The sequence below is a fragment of the Artemia franciscana genome, chromosome 1, assembly GCF_032884065.1.
Source record: "Artemia franciscana chromosome 1, ASM3288406v1, whole genome shotgun sequence".
In the NCBI taxonomy this organism is placed as follows: Eukaryota; Metazoa; Arthropoda; class Branchiopoda; order Anostraca; family Artemiidae; genus Artemia; species Artemia franciscana.
The window spans coordinates 68686828-68707706 of record NC_088863.1 but is presented as its reverse complement, the minus strand read 5'-3'; the positions used below and the strand labels follow the sequence as shown (position 1 = coordinate 68707706).

At 35.6% G+C, this 20879-nt stretch overlaps 1 protein-coding gene across 1 annotated transcript in view; it reads left to right on the top strand.

Annotated features, from left to right (window-relative positions):
- Window positions 1–20879, top strand: part of LOC136033283 (dorsal-ventral patterning tolloid-like protein 1) — a 120309-nt gene that overhangs the window by 59544 nt on the left and 39886 nt on the right. The gene's annotated exons all lie outside the window — the stretch shown is intronic.

Below are 20879 nucleotides of genomic sequence, written 5' to 3'. Positions count from 1 at the left end.
ACATAACTGAAATGGATCCGCTCTCTTTGGGGGAGTTTGGGGGAGGGTTAATTCTGAAAAATTAGAAAAAAGAGTTATTTTTAACTTACGAAGGACTGATCGGATCTTAATGAAACTTCATATTTAGAAGGACCTTGTAACTCAGACCTCTTATTTTAAATACCGACAGGACCATTTTAATAGGGGGAGTTGGGGCGGGGGAACCGGAAATCTTGGGAAAGACTGAGAGTGGAGAGATCGGGATGAAACTTGGTAGGAAGAATTGCCACAAGTCCAAGATACATGGCAGACACAACCAGAACGGATCCGCTCTCTTTGGGGAAGGGGGGATAATTCGGAAAAATTAGAAAAAATGACGTATTTGTAACTTACGAACGGGTAATCAGATCTTAATGAAACTTGATATTTAGAAGGATCTTCTGCTTCACAACTCTTATTTTAAGTCCCGACCAGATGTATTGACATTGGAGGGAGTTGCGGAGGGAAACCGGAAATCTTGGAAAAAGTGAAAATTGAGGTATCTTTGTCTTATGAATGGATGACCAGATCTTAATGAAAATATATATATGTCTAGAAATATTTTATTTCTCAGATACTCCATTTTCAATTTGAATTGAATCCGGGGATATAGAGGGATAGAGCAGGGGGGAACAGAAATCTTGGAAACCGGAAATCTAGGAAAACGCTTAGAGTGGAGAGATCAGGATGAAACTTGATTAGAAGAATAAGCACAAGTTGTAGATACGTAATTGACATAATTGGAACGGATTGGCTCTCTTTGGGGGAGTTTGGGGGGGCGTTAAATCAGAAAAATTAGAAAAATGGAGGTATTTTTAACTTATGAACGGGTGATCCCGTTCATCGGGATCACCCTTAATGAAATTTAAAATTTAGAAGGTAGGTAGGTAGGTAAGTTTTATTTTATCCACAAGACAAACATAAATAAAAAATGACAACACTAATAAATTATTGCAGCAAAAAGAAAGGCCTAAGGACTTGTGCTGCAATTTCATATTATGATTTACATCTTATAAATAAATATCTAAACATAACATCTCATGATTAACCACCTAGCCTATCTTATATATAAAAAATAACAACACATAGCCTACACATGAACAAAATGCAACAAAATAATCATATTAAATATCATTTACCGGTATTCAGCCCCCACCCCACATCAATAAACTGCAAAAAAGACATCAAAAACCTTCTGCCCTTCAAAATCTATTACTTAAATAAAATGTTTTCAATTTATTTTTAAACCCATATAAAGTGACAGACTCCCTGATGCCAGCCGGCAAACTATTCCAAACAGAAGGCCCCAGAATACGAGCCACATATGATGATCGAACTGTTTTTCTTTGTTCATGGCTTAAAAGTTGTGAATTTCTTGTATCATAATTATGGTACTCCTGATTCATGGAAAAATAATCATGAAAATACTCAGGGCATATATGTTTCATGCTCTGGAACACAAAAATTGATGCCTGGTAGTCACGAATCTGACCAACATTTAAAACATTACACCGGGAAAAGCTAGCAGTAGTTTTGGATTCAACCTGCTCTTTTATGTCCGCAATCAATCGAGTGCTTTTATTTTGCAAAATCTGGATCCTTTTATAATCAGAGAAGAAATTGTTAGCCCAACGAACACAACTATAATCTATATAAGGATGAACAAGGGAAAAATAAATGATTTTTAAAATCTTGAACGGAAAAGTTTTTTTTTACACGTCTCAAAATTCCTAGACCCCTAGCCATTTTAGCACCAATAACACTACAATGCTTTTTCCAATTAATATTATTATCTAAATAAAGCCCCAAATACCTAATTTCAAAAACTTGTTTAATGGGTAAATGTCCAAAAAAAATGTTATTATTATCATTAAGTAACCTACCTGTTCTACTAAATATAATGTAATTTGTTTTAGATACATTAACTGCTAGGGAACTACCTACTGTAAAACTGCGCAAACGTTCAAGTGCCAAATTAGCCTTATGTGCAACCTGCACCAAACAACTACCAATTACTGTTATCGCAGTGTCGTCCGCGAAAGAGGTCAGCGCTTCAACTCCAACATATGAAGCCAACAAATTAACATAAATAAGATAAAGTAGAAGTCCCAGCACGGAACCTTGAGGCACTCCGAACTTAACGCCGAACTCTCTGCTTGATATATCTGATAAGGCAACTTTGATAGTCCGGCCATGCAAATACGATGAAAACCACTTTACACAAGTACTACCTAACCCAAGCCCACTTAGTCTACTAAGAAGAGTTTTAAATCAACAGTGTCAAAAGCCTTACGGAAATCTACAAAAACAGTTAAAGGAACCATATTATTTTCAAGCGCATTATCAACACATCTTAAAAGATGGTGTACTGCATGACTAGTGGAATGTTTACTTCTGAAACCAAACTGTCCATTATACAAAATTTTCTTCGAATCCAAAAAATCATACAATCGTTTATAAATAACTTTTTCATAAATTTTACTAAATAAAGGTAAAATGGAAATTGGTCGCCAATTACAGGGGTCTGAGGGGTCCCCACCTTTATGTAAAGGTATGATTTTAGATTGTTTCAGTTCCGACAGGAAATGCCCTTTAACCATTGAGAGATTAATTAAATGAACCAGTACCGGTAAAAGATGCATCGACACATAATTGAAAGCCTTTAGGTTCAATCCATCTACACCAGAAGAATTTGATTTAAGGCTACAAACAATTTTTTCAACTTCTTCTACATTACATGGTACAAATTCAAACCCATTCTGCATGCTTGAAGGATTTGCGTTAATGTTGACGGAACAACCACCTCTAGAAACTTCATTCTGTATAACAATACCAATTTTCGAAAAATAATCACCCATGTAATTTGCTATTTCCAATTTATCATGAATAATTCTATTACTAGTTTTTAAATTGGTTATACACATATCTTTTTTTTCACATCCTATCACTTCACGGACAATTCCCCAAGTATCTTTTATATTACCTTCCTTAATCTTCAAACGGTTTAAATAATACTCATTCTTTGCATTTCTTTTTGAATTATTTACATAATTTCTCAACTCTTTAAACTCATTTAAAATCATTTCAGATGGATTATCAAGATATTGACAATACAACTTATTTCTTTGTCTTATTAAACTCAAAATTTCATCATTTTATCCACGGCTTTCTCGGTTTAGCTTTCATGCAATTAATTTTATTCAATGGGCAATTTTTCTCAAACACAGGGTAAAGAATATCTTAAAAATATTAAAAGCTTTTGAAGCATCATCCTTTTCATTGTAAACCACCTCCCAATCCAATGAACTAACTTCATTTTTAAATTTAGACAGATTAACTTCTTTCATGTCACGCCGAAGAATCTTATTTTTTCTTGTAATTTTACAATGTGATAACTTCTGCAACAAACAAAGAAGCGGTAAGTGGTCCGAACCAGAATGGATTAATACATCACACATGCTATCTTCCACCATAACTTCACTGACGAAAACATTATCAATCAAAGTTGCAGAATGGTCTGTTAATCGGGATGGGATAGAATTTAATGGGAAAAGACCAAATGAAAGCATGATATTAAGGAAATCCAAATTTTTGGCTTGAAGATCTAATAAATCAAAATTAAAATCACCTATGATTACAATTTTATCAAAATTTCGATTTATTTCAGATATTAAAATTTCAAATTCCTCTAGAAAAAAATCCGGGCTAGCACCAGGGGGTCTATACACCGATGAAATAAGAAGTGGATTTTTATTACTTGTCACTATTTCAATAGCGAAAGTTTCAATCTTACCTTCAATCCATAAAGATAAATCTTCCCTTACTTTAAATTTTATACCATCCTTGATTATGAATGCTTAACCTCCCCTTCCCATCAATGACCGGTTCTTGGAAATAAGTGTGTAACCTGGAAAATTAATTAACGAAGCAGGACACTGTTCACTAATAAATGATTCACAAATACCTATCACTTGCACCTCACTGTCAAGTTTGTTAATTATATCAACTACATCTTCATGTGAAGTAGTTAAAGGACATTTCCAGTGGAGAGTCTGGAATCCGGACAGCATAATGGGTGCAGTCACATCATCTACTCCAACATATTTACTAAGCCTTGCAGGCTGTTTATCCGAAAATTCCAACCAGCTACCAACATCACTCGACAAAATATTATCCAACGAAAAGCGATTATTTTCTAACTGTAGTAATCGTGAAAACATTCATAAATAAATTATCCTACTTCCTATTAAAGAACTATTACTACGAAAGAATGTAAATACTGAAGTACACATTTATAACTACTACAAAAAAAAAAATAAATCAGATTAGATGTCGTCACAACTCCACAGTCAGCGTGTCCGAGCGTCATTTCCAGATTGAGCGAAAATACGGCCGTGATCGGACCATACGTTGTGGTTACCTAACCTATCACGAGCAAGTTGCAGAATTTCTCGTCGCTTCTTAGTTAAACTTTCTGACACAAATATACCAGATTTGGCCAGTTTGCTCTTAGCAGCAAATACTTTTCTAGCCACATTCTTAGACGAAAACTGGGCGAGTACAGGGGCAATCATATCAGGCCGCGTAAGATTCGCTGGAAGGGTAAATCTATACACTTTAGTTAGTTCCGAAACATTAACCTGTACGCCCATCTTGTCCGAGATAATATTATTAATACACGATTTTACATCAGCACCCGGAGCTTGTTTGACACCATTGAAAATAAGTGAGTTCTGAGGAACTCACGTCTCAGAGCTAATATTTTAAATCCCGACCAAATCTGGTGACGTTGGGGGAGTTGGAGGGGGAAACTGGAAATCTTGGAAAATGCTTAGAGTGGAGATATCGGGATGAAACCAGGTGGGTAGAATAAACAAATGTCGTAGATACTTGATTGACGTAACTGGGCTGGATCTGCTCTCTTTGGGGGAGTTAGGGGGTCCAGTGCTTTGGCGAGTTTTGTGTTTCTGGACGTGCTAGGACGATGAATATCAGTAGGCGTGTCAGGGACCTGCACAAATTGACTTGATAAAGTAATTTTTTCCGAATCGGTTATCTGGGGGATGAAGGGAGAGGAAAAATTAGAAAAAATGAGGTTTTTTTAACTTACGAGTGGGTGATCGGATTCTAATGAATTTTGATATTTAAAAGAACCTCGTGTCTCAGAGCTCTTGTTTTATATCCCAACAGGCATTAAGCCTTTGATTTTCCTTTTAAATCAATCCATTGATTCGTAGAATTTTGTAGAGCTCTTGTTTTATTTTAACTATGGTTTTGAGTGTCTTGAGCTTGTGAATTCATTAGACCCTCTGCAAATCTTTTGAGAAACCTGTGGTTTTAACTTTAGTTAACAAAAAAGATTAAAGATTAAATTTTGGTGAATATTGCAAATATACAAAACACACAACTGACTAAAGATAAACTGGAAGCATCGTTTCCAAGATTTTGGAAAATGGAAATTAGAAGTCCGCCCAGCTCCACGAAAGGTTTTCATTCACGCCCAGGCGTGGAATCGACTTTAAAAAAATGGTTAGAGAATTTAGTGGATACAATTAGGGGAGACTGGGCTACTTCCTAAATATCATTTTCGTTTTAAGTTTAGAGAGTATCCAAATGGATCTCAAAATTAAATATTAAAAATGGATTATAAACTTAAATCTGCATTTGGTTAACAAACATGCCTTACGGTTATTATCGATCTACTACTGCTACTCGCCACTCACTGCAGAACCACGCCACCTGAGGCGAACACCGCCGCTTAAGCACCTTATTGTCCGTCGTTAGCAGTCATTCCGAGTTAAATGAACTGTTCTTTGTCTTTTTGAAGTTCTTATTCCCTGCAGTTCAAATGGGCTACTGTCAAGGGTTTTTTCTCCTTGTCTATCTAGATACCTCAGTTGAAAAAATATGAAATTCCCACTTGAGAAGTTTTCCAAAGAGGTAGGTATGCGTTTGTTTCATAAAAAAAAAATTACTAAAATTTCACTTAAAATCAATAATATACTGCTCAATTTAGGGACCTAAAATGTCCCTGTTCAGCAGCAAAACTACAACAAATAAATGATAACTATTCATTCTAAATCAAAGAAATACGCAAAAAAAAAAGAAAAAGACGAAACACTATACAATCTCTAAACAGCCATCTCTCATCATAAAAAAAAGAGAAAAAAAAGGGATAAAAATTTAAACAACATAATTTATAATTTATTCAAAAAATAATTTTTTATTCTTACTTTAAATAACATAAGATTTTCAGAACACCTAACACTCTCTGGAATTGAGTTCCAAATAACAACACCTACATGTTTAATCATAAACCCAGATCGCGTTGTATGCCTGATTTCACTAGTCAGCTGATCAGAGCTCCTAGTAGAATAATCGTGATAATTTGAATTATATCGATAAAAACTTCTAAAATATTGAGGAGACAATCCATTTAAAACCTGGTATACAAAAATTAAAATCTGTTGAGATTTAATAAAATCAATATTCAAAATATCTAAATCTCTAAAACTATCTCTAGTACTACCATACGCAAGATACTCACCCAAACTTCTAATTGCCTTATTCTGCATAATCTGGACCCTTTTTACATGACTAGAAAAATTGCTTGCATACAATGAACAACCATACACTAAATAAGGATGGACAATTGAATAATAAATTGCTTTCAGGACATGTAGAGGAAAAAAATTATGAAATCTTCTTAAAATACCGACTCCGCGAGCCAATTTTGAAGATAAAACTTGCAATGATGAATCCAACTAAAATTTATATCAAAATAAAATCCTAGATATCTACATTGAAAAACCTGACTAATGGAAACACCTTGTAAAAGAATACTATGACAGTTATTTACAACTTTACCAATACGACTAAATATCATATAATTAGTCTTCTCAGTATTCACTGCAAGAAAACTATGCTTTGTGAACTGAGATAAATTCTCCAAAGCTACATTAGTTATCTCTATAAGATCTTCGACAGATTCCCCAATCATTGTAAGCGCTGTGTCATCTGCGAATGATGTAACTACGGCACCAGGAAGGTAAAAACGCATTGTATCCACGTATATAAGAAACAGTAAAAGTCCTAATACCGAACCTTGGGGCACTCCACAATTCACATTGAAGGGTTTCCCTACCACATCATCTATCATAACTTTGATGGACCCACCATGCAAGTAAGACCTAAACCAATCCAAACACTTCTCACGGACTCCCAAACAAGCTAGCCTACTTAATAAAAGATTAAAATCAACGGTATCAAATCCTTTTTTAAAATCTATGAACACAGTAAGAGGGATAAGATTCCTTTCTAGGGCACTATTAATGCACTCCATTAGATGGTATGCCGCATGAACAGTTGAATGTTTAGTTCTGAAACCGAACTGTGACTCACTTAATATTCCAAGGTTGTCTAAATATTCATACAGCTGTCGATGTACTATTTTCTCGTATATCTTTGAGAATAGTGGTAACAAGCTTATAGGTCGATAGCTCGTCATATCTTGCTTATTTCCTGATTTGAACAGTGGTAGGACCTTTGCTTGCTTAAGCGCTTCAGGGAATTGGCCGACTTCAAGTGACAGGTTAACGAGGTAGAGAAGACATGGTAGTAGATACACTGAAACTAGAGAAGAGAAGTAAAGAGCTACATTAAACCAAACACGATCAGATTTAAAGTCCGTTAAGCTGCAATGTAATATTTACTCATTGGTTGTTTTCCCAAAACCACTTTATATGGAAGTGGTGATTGAAAAAAAAAAACATTTTAGGAGGTGCAACACGATAGTTTTAGTGCAATTTTTAGAGTACAAATTATCGAACAGATACCAGCTATCCTTTGACACCCTTTTTAGCCACCTTCCTTCAAAGACATTTGAAACTTTGAGATGGCCTTTTTTTAAATTACATAAAAAAACTAGTTTTTTTTAACTGAAAGTAAGGAGCGACATTAAAACTTAAAACGAAAAGAAATTACTCCGTATATGAAATGGATTGTCCCCTCCGCAATCCCTTACTCTTTACGCTAAAGTTTTTAATTTTTTTAAAAAGCAGAATTGTGGCAGAGTCAAACTTTAGCGTAATGAGCAAGGGATTGCGGAGGGGACAACCCATTTCATATACGGAGTAATTTCTGTTCGTTTTAAGTTTCAGTGTCGCTCCTTACTTTCAGTTAAAAAAACTAGTTTTTTTTATGTAATTCCTGAATGTTTTTGAATTAATGCATGTTTGATTTTGGCTCTCCACGCATAAATTATTAAAATGAAATTTGCATATTAATTCCTTTTTTGGCTAAATAGCTTTCTCTTAGTTTTGATCAGACGATTCTGAGAAATAAGGGTGGGGAAAGTCTAGTTGCCCTGCAATTTTTCGGTTACATAAAAAGGCAACTATAAATTTTAATTTTTAACGAATGTTTTTATTAGTAAAAAATATACGTTAGTTAAGAATTAGCTTAAGTAACAAACTTTTATATTCTTAAATTTGTATTATGTATATAAGGGGGTTTGTATCCTCGTGAATACCTCGCTCTTTGCACTAAATCATAAGTTTTGTCCCAGTTGTTTAAGAATGACCCCTGAATCCGAAAGACCGTAGAATAAATAGTTGAAATTACTAAAAATACTATAGCATAAAGAGCGAGGCATTTATTTCCTCCTAAATACCTCGCTCTTTATGCTAAAGTATTTTTAGAATCCCTCATATGCGTAATAATCTCTGTTCGTTTTAAGTTTCAGTGCTACTCCTTACTTTCAATTGAAAAAACTTTTCCATGTTTATTTTTTCATTGTTTTTTTCTATAGTAATTTTAGAAAATCCTGCGCCCTTTTCATTGAATTTCTGTTCCCCCATGACATATTTCTCCAAGGAAAGGTCCTCCCACATAGCTCCCTCCCCTTAACCCCACCACCAAAACCAAAAAATGCCCTGAAAACGCTGTACACTTCCCAGTAACCATTATTATATGTAAAATCTGGCCGAAGTTTGTAACTTGCAGCCACTCCCCCACGGACTGTGGGGGAGTAAGTCATTCCCAACGAGATAGTTATTATGATTTTGACTATGTGGAACAAAATGGCTACCTCAAAATTTTGATCCGTTGACTTTGGAGAAAAATGAGCGTGGGAGGGGGCCTAGGTGCCCTCGAATTTTTTTGGTCACTTAAGAAGGGCTCTAGAACTTTTAATTTCCGTTAGAATGAGCCGTCTTGCGACATTCTAGAACCACTTAGTCGATACGATGACCCATGGGGAAAAAAAAAACAAATAAACACGCACCCGTGATTTGTCTTCTGGCAAAAAAAACGAAATTCCACATTTTTGTAGATAGGAGCTTGAAACTTTTACAGTAGGGTTCTTTGATACGCTGAATCTGATGGTGTGATTGTCGTTAAGATTCTCTGACTTTTAAGGGTTGTTTCCCCCTATATTTTAAAATAAGGCAAATTTTATCAGGCTCGTAACATTTGATGGGTAAGACTAAACTTGATTAAACTTATATATTTCAAATCAGCATTAAAATGCGATTCTTTTGATGTAGCAAAAGCCCATTTTTTAGAGTTTTGGTTGCTATTGAGCCGGGTCGCTCCTTACTACAATTCGTTACCACGAACTGTTTGATGATCTAAAGGTCAAATGACTGTGCCTCTTAGGAGGAAATGACTCTACACAGTACTAGGGTAAAAGCTGAGAGCTATGCACTGCCCGCTGCCTACATACAGCGCTTTTTATTGAGGTATAGGACCGTGTTTGATCCAAAGTCACCAAATATTCTTAAGGTCCTGCGTCAAATTCAGAAAATATTGAGTGGACCGTTAAAAAAACCAAAAAAAACCTTGTGCATGCTAGTTGTCAAATGCTGATGTACCAGCATTACATCAAGAACTGTTGAGAAAATTAATTTGATACTTTCACGGCATCTTCAGGGTGATGCTGAAAAGAGATCGGAAGGAACCAGCTCCATCATTCTTTTTAGATGTACCACTTTCTTCCCCTCAAATTTTTTCAAAATTTTGAGATTGCTATTTTATTCAAAACAGTTGAAGATATATATGCAACTTATACACTATTTATATATAGGGTTTTAATTGGAAATGGGGAAACTTTTTGATCCTGGGTGCATCCAAAAAGGCTAAGGGCATTAAGATGAAACTTCAGGAAATGCTAAGGGGGGTTGAACTAAGCCCAAAGGCACTGTTTGCGTCAAGGGCATAAAAGGTCTTCCCTGCAATGTCTCAGGGACCATTAATGGTATTAGCTTCAAAATCCCAGGGACTTTACTACAACCGCTATTGGGCCGACTGTAATTGTGAGAGATTGAGAGAGATTGAGTGAGACAACTGCGACGTTGGCTACCTTCGACATTGACTGCAACTACAGGTGACGGAAAACTGCAACTGCTGGCAATTTTGACAACGTTTAATAATGATTACTTACGAGCGTGAGTACTTGCTTCCTCGACTAAAACTTCTTGTGACTGTGACTACGAATGCCTGTGACTGCTATTGTAACTACTGCAGACTGTGATTTCAATTGTAGCTACTTCTGACTATGGTTAATTGTGGCTGCGACTACTTACCACTGCAAAAGGGATTACCTGATTTTTTACTGTTTGCGACTTCTTGAGACTATGACTACCATTACCTGTGGCTCTGAATACTTGGGACTGTGACTACTTGCCAATACGACAAACCGTGAGTGGTTTTAATTTTGACTTAAACAGCTGAAGACTGCGAATTGCGACTGTAACTGCTTGTGGCTGCAACCATTTGTGATCGTGACTTAAATTATTAGTACTCACGACTTTGACTACTTGCAACTGTGACTTCAATCCTACTTAAAACAGTAACTACTTGTCAATGTGAAAGCAAATGCTGGTGACGACTTGTGACTGTGACTGCGACTACTTGTGGCGACGACTAGCTGGAGCCCCTCTCCCCGTGCTGTTCACATATAACTGTGACTTTTTACATCTCCAGCTACTTGATTCTGCGATTGTGACTACTCTTAAATGGGATGACTTGTGACTGCAAATTTTACTACTTGTAATAGGGACTACTTACGAACTTGATTACTTGAGACTATTTATAACTTAAACTGTCACTACACACAAGGGTAACTGCGACTACAACTACTTGAAACTGCAACCACTAGTGACTGTTTCTTTAATTGCTTACGAATGCAGTTACTTTCCACTGTTCTTGAACTAAATCAAGACGTTTGAATACACCTAGATTATAAAAAGGTCTTATCCGTAGAATCCCAGCAAGTCTATGGTTAAACAAGTTGAAGCTTTTGGAAAACTTTAAGGGAAATGTTGTCATATTTCTGAAATGTTCTGTGTCACAAAAACAAACACAAAATAAAGCAAACATCCGCTCCGACAAAAAGACACACACATACACAGAGAGAGATAGAAAGAGAGAGAGAGAGAGAGAGAGAGAGAGAGAGAGAGAGAGAGAGAGAGAGAGAGAGAGAGAGAGAGAGAGAGAGAGAGAGAGAGTGAGATGGGACAAGCAAAATACAACTTAGATACGCAGGCTTAGAAAGAGAGAGACAAAAACTCATACAAACACACAGAGTTGGGTACACAAACACACAAAGACAGAGACAAGCCATTACCCCTAAGAAACAGATATATCTAACAGGCATAGAGAGAGGGAGAGACAAAAGCCCATACAAAAATATAGATTCAGACAGCACAGAGAGAGAGAGAGAGAGAGAGAGAGAGAGAGAGAGAGAAAGAGAGAAGGAGAACCTCTGTCTGTTTGTCTGAGTGGGTGTTTTTTTTATCCCTGTGTATTTGTTTGCCAGACTCTGTCTGTTTTGTGAATTTTTTGGCTCTATCAAAAGCCTAAAAAATTCTAAGCCTAAAAAGGGGAGGGGGTAGTTGGGAGGGAGGAATTGGGAGTCCCTTGGTAGTTGGACATGGATGATTTTAAGTTCTCTTTAAATTTGAAAATGCCTTTACAATGGATTCATTTGGGAGCATAAGTTTGCTGGTTTACCTTACCCAAATGCATGTCATAAGAAAAAAGGGATTGCAGATTTATCTCTTTTTGATTCATTAAAATATAGGTCATATTATAAAGTGCGTCCGGTTTACTTTACTAATGAGGCTTTTGGTATTTGCAATGATGTTTAGGCTAATAATCATTAGAGCCTCAGACGGTTAACATGGGACGTATCGACCTATAGCTACTGTTATGTTGTATGAGAGAAAGTTAAACCAAACAGAAAATATGCATTACTTCTTTAAACATTTTTTTTTATCTTTTATTTACTTGATGATTTTTTTTCTGTCTCAAGTCCCTCTTTCTTTATTATTCTGTCGTGATTTGTTTTTCTTCTCTGTCTATTCCGGCTGAGATAAGCATTTGTAACTATGTTGTATTTTGAATATACCGCCTTTTGTTCAAGACATCCTCACCACGCAATGGCGTAATTCCTGTATTATTTTTATTCTATTAATGCCGTAAAAATGTACAAAGATTTGTACATATAAGAATTAACGATCAGCGGCTTTGTAACTTTTCTTATTTGTAACTTTCTTATTCTTCCAAAAAAAAAACTATTATTACCAGTAAAAAACCTGCATCTGGACAATTCTCTTTTTTACCCATTCACTGAATCGACAATGTTTATTGAACTTGATCATTTTTATTTTTTGCCACTATCATCTGATTAACTTAGTTATTATAAAAATAATTTTTGAACCAAGTCTGGCACCTTGAAAGCTCAGAATTTCTAAAAATAGTTCTTTCACTAATCTTTTTATCAAGGAAACAAGGAAAAATCAAATACGTGAAAAAACGAGGATTTTGTCAGACAGTACCAAACTATGAAAAACGAAAATCAAACAAATATTTCGAAAAGGACCTTTACCAAGTCGTCCTCAGTGCTAAGAAAAAGATGAAAAAAACAAATAAACAACAACAAAATCTAACCTTCTGAAGTGAATTCTGCAAAAGGAGAAATGACACTCAAAGTGTCTTTTTGTTTGCTTTTGTTTTTTTTTTCCTTTTTTTAGCACTGAGAAAGACTTGGTGGAGGTTTTTGTCGAAATATTAGCTTGATTTTCGTTTTCATGTTCTGGCACTGGCTGACAAAATCCTCGTTTCTTCACCTTTTTGATTTTTCTCTTTTTCGTTTATTTTTCCCTTTCTTGGTTTCATTAATAATAACAATAATTTATTTATGACCTTTAAATACAAACATGCATGCTAGAGGGGTAAATAGAAAAAAGAAAAAAACAGAAAACAGACAAGAACAACAATAATATCCTTACTCAGTAAAGTCACGAAGCAAAAGAAAAGGAACTAATTTCGCTCGTAATAGAAAACATTCCTTAACTGATATAAAACGCACTCTAACATACATGATGCAAAATTACTCTAGCTTGGCCTAATACAATTCAAAGGAAAATCAACTATTTTGCCAGACCGCTTACGGAAATTCATCCAAAGCTCCTTCTTATTTTCACAAATTTCAAAAACACAGTACCGCCTAGAATTAAAACTATTTCTAGTCCAAATAGGAGAACTAAATATTTACACATCGAAACAAGACAGAACGGATTTGATTGCGCTCAGTTGCAGAGAAAAACTGCCAATTTGGTGTATGGAAAAGTACATGGGGCGCAAACAATGAATTGAAAGGCCTGTCCAAAATTATTTATCAAATTGTCCCTTAATACTAGCAGTTAAACCTTAAGATTTTCTCATTTTTTCCTTTAGAGCATTTATAATAAGTTTCCTTGTGGATATACAGATCCGCCAAATAGAAGAGCAAGATACTTCAGGGGAGCGGAGACAGAGATTTTGGCAAGGCGAACATGAATAATTATATTTGGAGGTTGTTGGAAACCGAAAATGAGGAATTGAGTTTTTGAGGGGGCAACTGAAAGTTATAGCTCCTTTAATCTAGAGTAACTAGTATCTATAGCAGTCAGTAGTGCCTGAAGGTCTTTAGACATACTGGGAGGTCTATCGGTATAGGAAAGGTGACTTGCATATATGTATGGCTTAATAAGATATGGGAGAGTATAACACCTAATGACCCGAACAGCACTTTTAAAAATGGCAGGACTAGAAACAGAACCCTGATTGACTCCAGGACAAACAAGAATGAGATTAATTGGCCTGGCCACCAGACTTTACGCGATTCGATGCGCCTTAATACCAGTTTCAAAGTCAAGAACATACAAAAGGGTTTATTCCACTACTTAAGAGACAAAATGGTTAGAGAATACAGAACAGAATCAAAAGCCTTCAATACATCAACAGTGCAGCCATACAGATTTCTTTTGACAACTAATGCCGTTCAAGGATACCTAAAAAAGTTTCCTCTACAAACTGAACATAAAGACCCTCTCGAAAGCCAAACTAATTATCTCCATGGTTGTATATCTGAAAAATTGTACACTGAAGCATTCTTTCAAGCAGTTTACCTAAAACTGAACATGCTGTCATTGGGTGATGTTAATCGCAGAAACTGAGATCCTAATTATTTTTTGGAACACATTCAACTAAACCCTCGCACAACGCTTTGGCCACAAATTGTTGGGGGATGATAGAATGGGATAGAAATACATTTGTATAGAATACTACTACTACTACTGATACTAATTCACTGCAGCACCAAGCCGCCTCAGGCCAGCACACTTACGCACGCTCCTCCTCCAACCTAATCTATTCAAGGCCTCCCTCTTTACACCCTCCCAGGAAGTTCCCATTTCCTTTAAATCTTTATTTATGACATCCTCCCAACCCAGACAAGAACGACCTGCTTTCCGTGTAGCCCCAGACGGCTGGCCAAAAAGGACCATCTTCGGCAATCTGTCATCCTTCATCCACAAAACGTGGCCTAAATATCTTAACCTTTCTTTCATTATAGCCCTAGAAAGCTGGATTAAACTACATTTTTCGCACAACCTACTGTTTGAAATACGGTCGGTCAGCCGGGTAACCAGAACAATCCGTAGCCAATTTCTCTGGAAAACATATAGTAAATTTTCATCTGCTTTTCGGAGCGCCCATGCTTCAGAGCCATATTTGACCACTGTCATCATTGTAGCCTCCAATATTCTAATCTTGGGTTGCACAACCATCTTTCTATTCTTCCAAACTTGTTTTAACTGTGTAAAAAAACACCCTGAGCCTTAGCTATTCTACTTTTAACATCTTCACTGCTCCCACCGTCTTTACTAATAATACTACCAAGGTAAGTGAAGCTGCCAACCTGATCAATCTTTTCGTTACCCAACGTCACCTTTTCATCTTCACTTATTCCTAGCTTTAGTGACTTGTTCTTCTTCACATTAATTTTCAAGCCTATTCTAGCACCCTGAACTCGCAAAACCTCTAAAAATTCATTCATTTTGCTCACACTTTCACCTAATATGCTTAAATCATCAGCATAATCTAAGTCCAGGAGCGTTTTTCCTCCCCATTCGATTCCGTGGTCTCCAGTTGGTGAGTAGAGCGCTGTAAACTGTTTTGCAGAGACCATCATTGAATTAGAAGGTTTTATACAAACATTCTTTTTCTGATTTTTATGAATGATCCCTCGCTTGCAACTTGAAAGAGTTTGCTTCAAAAAAATATCAAGTAGCATCCAGTTTTCATGGTTGCAACGGTGGCTATAACCTAGTAAAGAGCGAACCACAGCCTGTAGTGACCAAAATTAAAAAACGCATTTTAAGAAAATGCGTAGTGATAAAAACCGCCATCTGACATTGACTCAGGAATGGTAACTATTATTTTGGTTAGTCTTAAAAGTAAAAGTTTATTGCAGAAAGAAAATAATGGTGATTTTTAATTAGTTTCAAACCCCTAGAAAATGACGTCAGATCAAAATGAAAAGAGAACCATTGGAATCAGCATGAGTGAAAACCTTACACAGGGAAATTACAGTCCCACTTCTTGAACAACAAGGAAAGTCACTCTTTTTGTATCGGTAGCACTGATCTGTCTCCCGTTTTTTTTTTTTTTTTTTTTTTTTTTTTTTTTTTTTTTTTTTTTTTTTTTGTCAGCACGCCTAGCAGGCTACCAGAACATCACAAGAGAACCTTTATGCTCATTCAAAAGCTATTCCTCATATCTACGTGTTTTGTATGAAATCCACCATCTGCAAGTGTCTTATGGCACGTTCTTCATATAAAATCCACCATCAACAAGTTCCAAATGGCACTAAAAACGGCACTTTTTGTACCGTTTCTCAAGTGAAAAATCTGGGGCTCTTGGGCTAGCAGAACTTATAAGAGTGATGTCTAATGACTCATTTGAAAGCTGTTGCTCATATATACGTGCTTTTTTATTCAATTGTACCATTCGTAAGTGCGATATAGCACTGAAAACAACACTTTTGGTGCCACTTCTCAAGTGGAAAAGCTGAAGTAAAAAACAAGTATTATTATAATAGTTGCGTTCTAGGACCCTTAAGTGGAGGTTTACAAGAGCCCCACCAGTAAACCCCCCTCCTAGCCCCCCTAGTAAGTTTCATTAATCGTCTGCTCGCCAGCAAGGTTCTGAAACATTAGCAGGTTACCGCACCACCGTAGATAGACGTTTAATGGCTCAATTAAAAGCTATTGCTTATATTGAATAGGTTTTAAAAATTATACCATCTATTAGATTTCATAGATTTCAATGTTAACTAGTTTCTGGGGGAATTTGAAATGAACTCTTTGTCAAGGTCAAAGCATTAGCTGCAACTTAGTAAAGAGTGACCCACAGCCCATAGTAAATAAAAGTTAAAAAATATTAAAATGCCCTTTTTTTCTTCTTTTTTCCAGGCCTAGCGGGTTACTAGAACATCATAGAGATATGCTGAAGAGGTCACTCAAAAGCTATTTCTCAGACGTATGTGGTTTATATAAATTCTGCCATCTTCGAGTACCATATGGCACGAAAAAAGGCACTTTTTATGCCGTTTCTCGAGGGGTGAGGCTTATGAGCTACCATAACTTCTTAGATAGATCTTTGATAGCTTATATAAAACATTTTGCTCACATCTACGTTCTTCCTATAGACTCTAACATCTTCAAGTTTCAAAAGGCACTTAAAAACGGCACTTTTGGTGTTTTGTCTCAAGAAGAAAAGCTGGGGCTAGTGGGCTACATGAACTTTTTAGCGTGATATTTAATGGATCATTTGAAAACTTGTGCTCACATCTAATTTTTTTTTTTTTATTATCAATTCTACCATTCGTAAGTGAGATATAACGCTGAAAAGAACATTTTTGATGCCATTTCTTAAGTGGAAAATCTTGGAAGTATAGAACGGTATTATTATAATAATCATTGTCCAAAATCCTTAACTAGAGGTATGCAAGATCACCACCCAAAAATTCCTTCTCCAGGGCCCCTTAATAAGCTGCACAGTTAAAGCTACAAATACCAATAAGTTAAATTATATTAATATAGGCTGGGTTCTGTTAGTAGGGCACTGGACTTCAATTATATTATCATGCGTTCGACTCCAGCTTTGATTTTTTTTTCTTTCAATCATTGTTTGTTCTTTCTTATGATTACTTTTCAGATAATTCACTATTTTTGCAAAAGTGATGCTCTCAAATTTTAAAGTATGTCCCAGGAAGGCTCTTTTTAAACCTTTTACTCATATCTACGTGCTTCATATCAATATTACCATCCAAAAGTGCCATAAAGCACTAAAAACGGCACTTTTTGGTACCACTTCTTAAGTGAAAGAATTTGGAAGCATAAAACAGTACCATTGCAATAATTATGGTCCAAACCCCTTAACTGGAGGTTTATAAGTACCCCTCACATATACTCCCGCTCCAGACCTTCTTAGTAAGCCTTATAAATCGCCTACTTATTTTAAAAGTAAAAGATTATTGCAAAAACAAATCAACTAAAACTAAAAACTTTACAACTAAAAATCTACCAAAGATTAAGCTTGAATAATCAAGAATTTGGAATTGAATTTTCAAATTTCACCCTGTTATGAAACCTATGTGCTAGTTCTAACTGCAGTAATTGAGGGGAAGGGTCGGCCTTGCCCCCTTCGTTTTTTCCTCCTGTCTAGGTTTAAAAACACCCTTTTAGGTCATTTTATTGGAAAGGCACTTTTTCATTTAAAAAATGGGGGAAATAACCAAAAGTGCACTCTGCGGGAATGTGCAAATTTATTGCAATAAATTTGCAATAAATATCAAGTCAAATTTATTGAAAGCAATTAGGTATAAATATAAATTTTCAAATTAGCCCTTAACAGATCTCTTCTGTTACAGTAGCCTTATTGTTTCTGCTAGTCATTAGGAGATTTATAAAGCCTTGTCTTCATTATGGCTTTTTCAGGCAAAGTCGGCCGAGTAAAAACAGCTTTTTGATCATCAAAAACAAACGTTCCTGAAAAACACGTATTGTTTTGTTAAGTATGGAGAATGAACTTGAATACAATGAACATAATGAACTCTTTACGCTAAAGTTTGACTCTTGGTCACAGTTCTAGTTTTTAAAACAATAAAAAACTTTAGCGTACAGAGGGAGGCGTTGAGGAGGGGACACCTCCTTTTATATACGGAATAATTTCTGTTTGTTTTAAGTTTCAATTTCGCTCCTTACTTGCAGTTAAAAAAAACTTTTTTTTTTGTTTAATATTCATATAAATCGTATACAAAACATTAATGATGCCTACTTTGTGGCTTAAAGCCTTAAATAGAGCGTCGTTGGTATAGCCTTGACCATTAATTAAAGCTAAAAAGAAACAAAAGTTAAAGGTAAATTTTTGTACTTGAGACACTTCTTCAATTTTCAATGCTCCGATGAGTTTTCAGACACATATCCTGTTTGAGATGACCGAATAAGTCTTTATCCATGCCATTTTCAGTGTAAGTCAATCACTTAAGTTGAGTAATAGATGGACACGAAACATAACGATGTGAAACAGAAATTATCTTGTAACACCTGCTATTTTTTCGGTTTTTATATTGGTGTAAATTACATAATTTCCCGTGCAATGTCTAAGCTGACTTAAAAAGTTTAATAATAGACTTTGGTAGCCTTTGCAAAAATCACAAATATCAAAACTCGGACCTATTAAATTTGCCTGAATTGTCAGAATTGCCAGAATTTGAAATGTCAGAGGGGATGATGTTGTCAAATTACCTGATTCTGCGCTCAATCTGCTTATATTCATAGACAATATGGCATGTCTCTCTGATACGAAAAATTTCAAGAACTTCAATATTTAAAAACCTAATTTAAAAATTACTGTAAGCGTTTTATCTACATTAACATATCCAAATAACTGAACATTATATCCAGTTTTTCCTCTTATTATTTTGCTTTTATTATCATAAGATATAAGATATCTCTTTGCGGTGGAATTACTGGAATAAGAAACGAGTTTAATGGTAAATATTAACCGCTGATATTAGGTGTTAAGTTGAGTGGGTAAAGTGGAGAGCTTTTTGTTCTTTTATACATTAACCTCGAAAGAGGTTAATGTAGCTATTTAAACTCTCTAAAGAACTATCTGAACCACAAAAATTATCAAGAATATATGTTCATTAGTCGAATCGAAGACAGACCTCTAAGTTGCCTATAGTAAAGACCCAAAAGGCTTCACTATAATATTCTTTTTTCTTTTCGCAGAGCCACTTAATAAGGAGGACATGGTCGCAAAAATTTCGCAGGGGGCTGATTCGATTCCAGATTATACGTCGGCTCCCTTTTTGAGAGTCAAAAGTTATCGGAGGTTGACCAGCCCCCTCCCACTATCCTTTTCTCCAGAAACATCCTATTGAAATTTTGAGATATCTTTTTGTTAAAAATAGTCCAAAGGTCAAATAACTATGTTTCTAAGGTTGACATATCCTCTATAGTCCTCGGGGCAAGCGATCTAATTTTTCCAAGGTGCAAACTGTAGTATATAAGGTTTCCTATTTGGAGAAGGGCATGTTTACTCCTTGGTCTTCAAAACATTTGTGACAATAAGGAGAAACTTTAAATTAATACTGAGAAGGATGTTGAACTTAGTCAAAACACACTATTTGTGTACTGGTTATGCAAAGGCCGTATCAGCATTACCTAAGGAACGACTGAGGGTATTAAGACTAAAGTTTCAGGCATTTTTAGGGGTATGTTGAAAAGTAACCGGACGGCAACCAGCCCTATTGCCTTGTTTCTGGTGCCCTCTTCCCTATACACTGATCATAATTTTGAAAAGAAAGCCATTTGTTCAAAACAGTCAAAAAGTACAATAAATATGCCCTTGGAGATGCCATGCCACCCCCCAACAGCCGAGGGTTGAGGACTGTAAATTATGTAGTTTGCATTCTAAGCCAAGCCTAGTCATATTAAGAACAATATACTATCTTAGGATTATTCTATAGAAATATACTTTTATTCCATGCTTTCATCACCCAACAATATGTGGCCAAAGCGCTATTTGAGGGTTCTGTTGCATGTGTTACATAAGCATTTCAATTTCCGAGATTAACATCACCCAATAACAGCATGTTTAGTTTTAGGTAAACTGCTTGAAAGAATGGTTCAGCATGTGTTTTCTCCAAAATACAACCATGAAGATAATCGGTTTGACTTTCAAGAGGGTCCTGATGTTCTGTGTCCTTATAATTACTCCTTAGAAAAAAAAAACATACATCAGTGATTATTCTTCAAGCAAAAAATACGAAATTCCACGTTTTTGCAGATAGGGTCTCAAAACCTTTACAGTAAGGGTCTCTGATACACTGAATCAAATGGTTTGATTTTTATTAAGACTCTTATGACTTTTAGGGGTATTACCGATTTTTTCAAACATCATGCACATTTTTTCGTATCTTAAGCTTTGATTGTTTCCAATAAATTTAATGAAACTAATATATT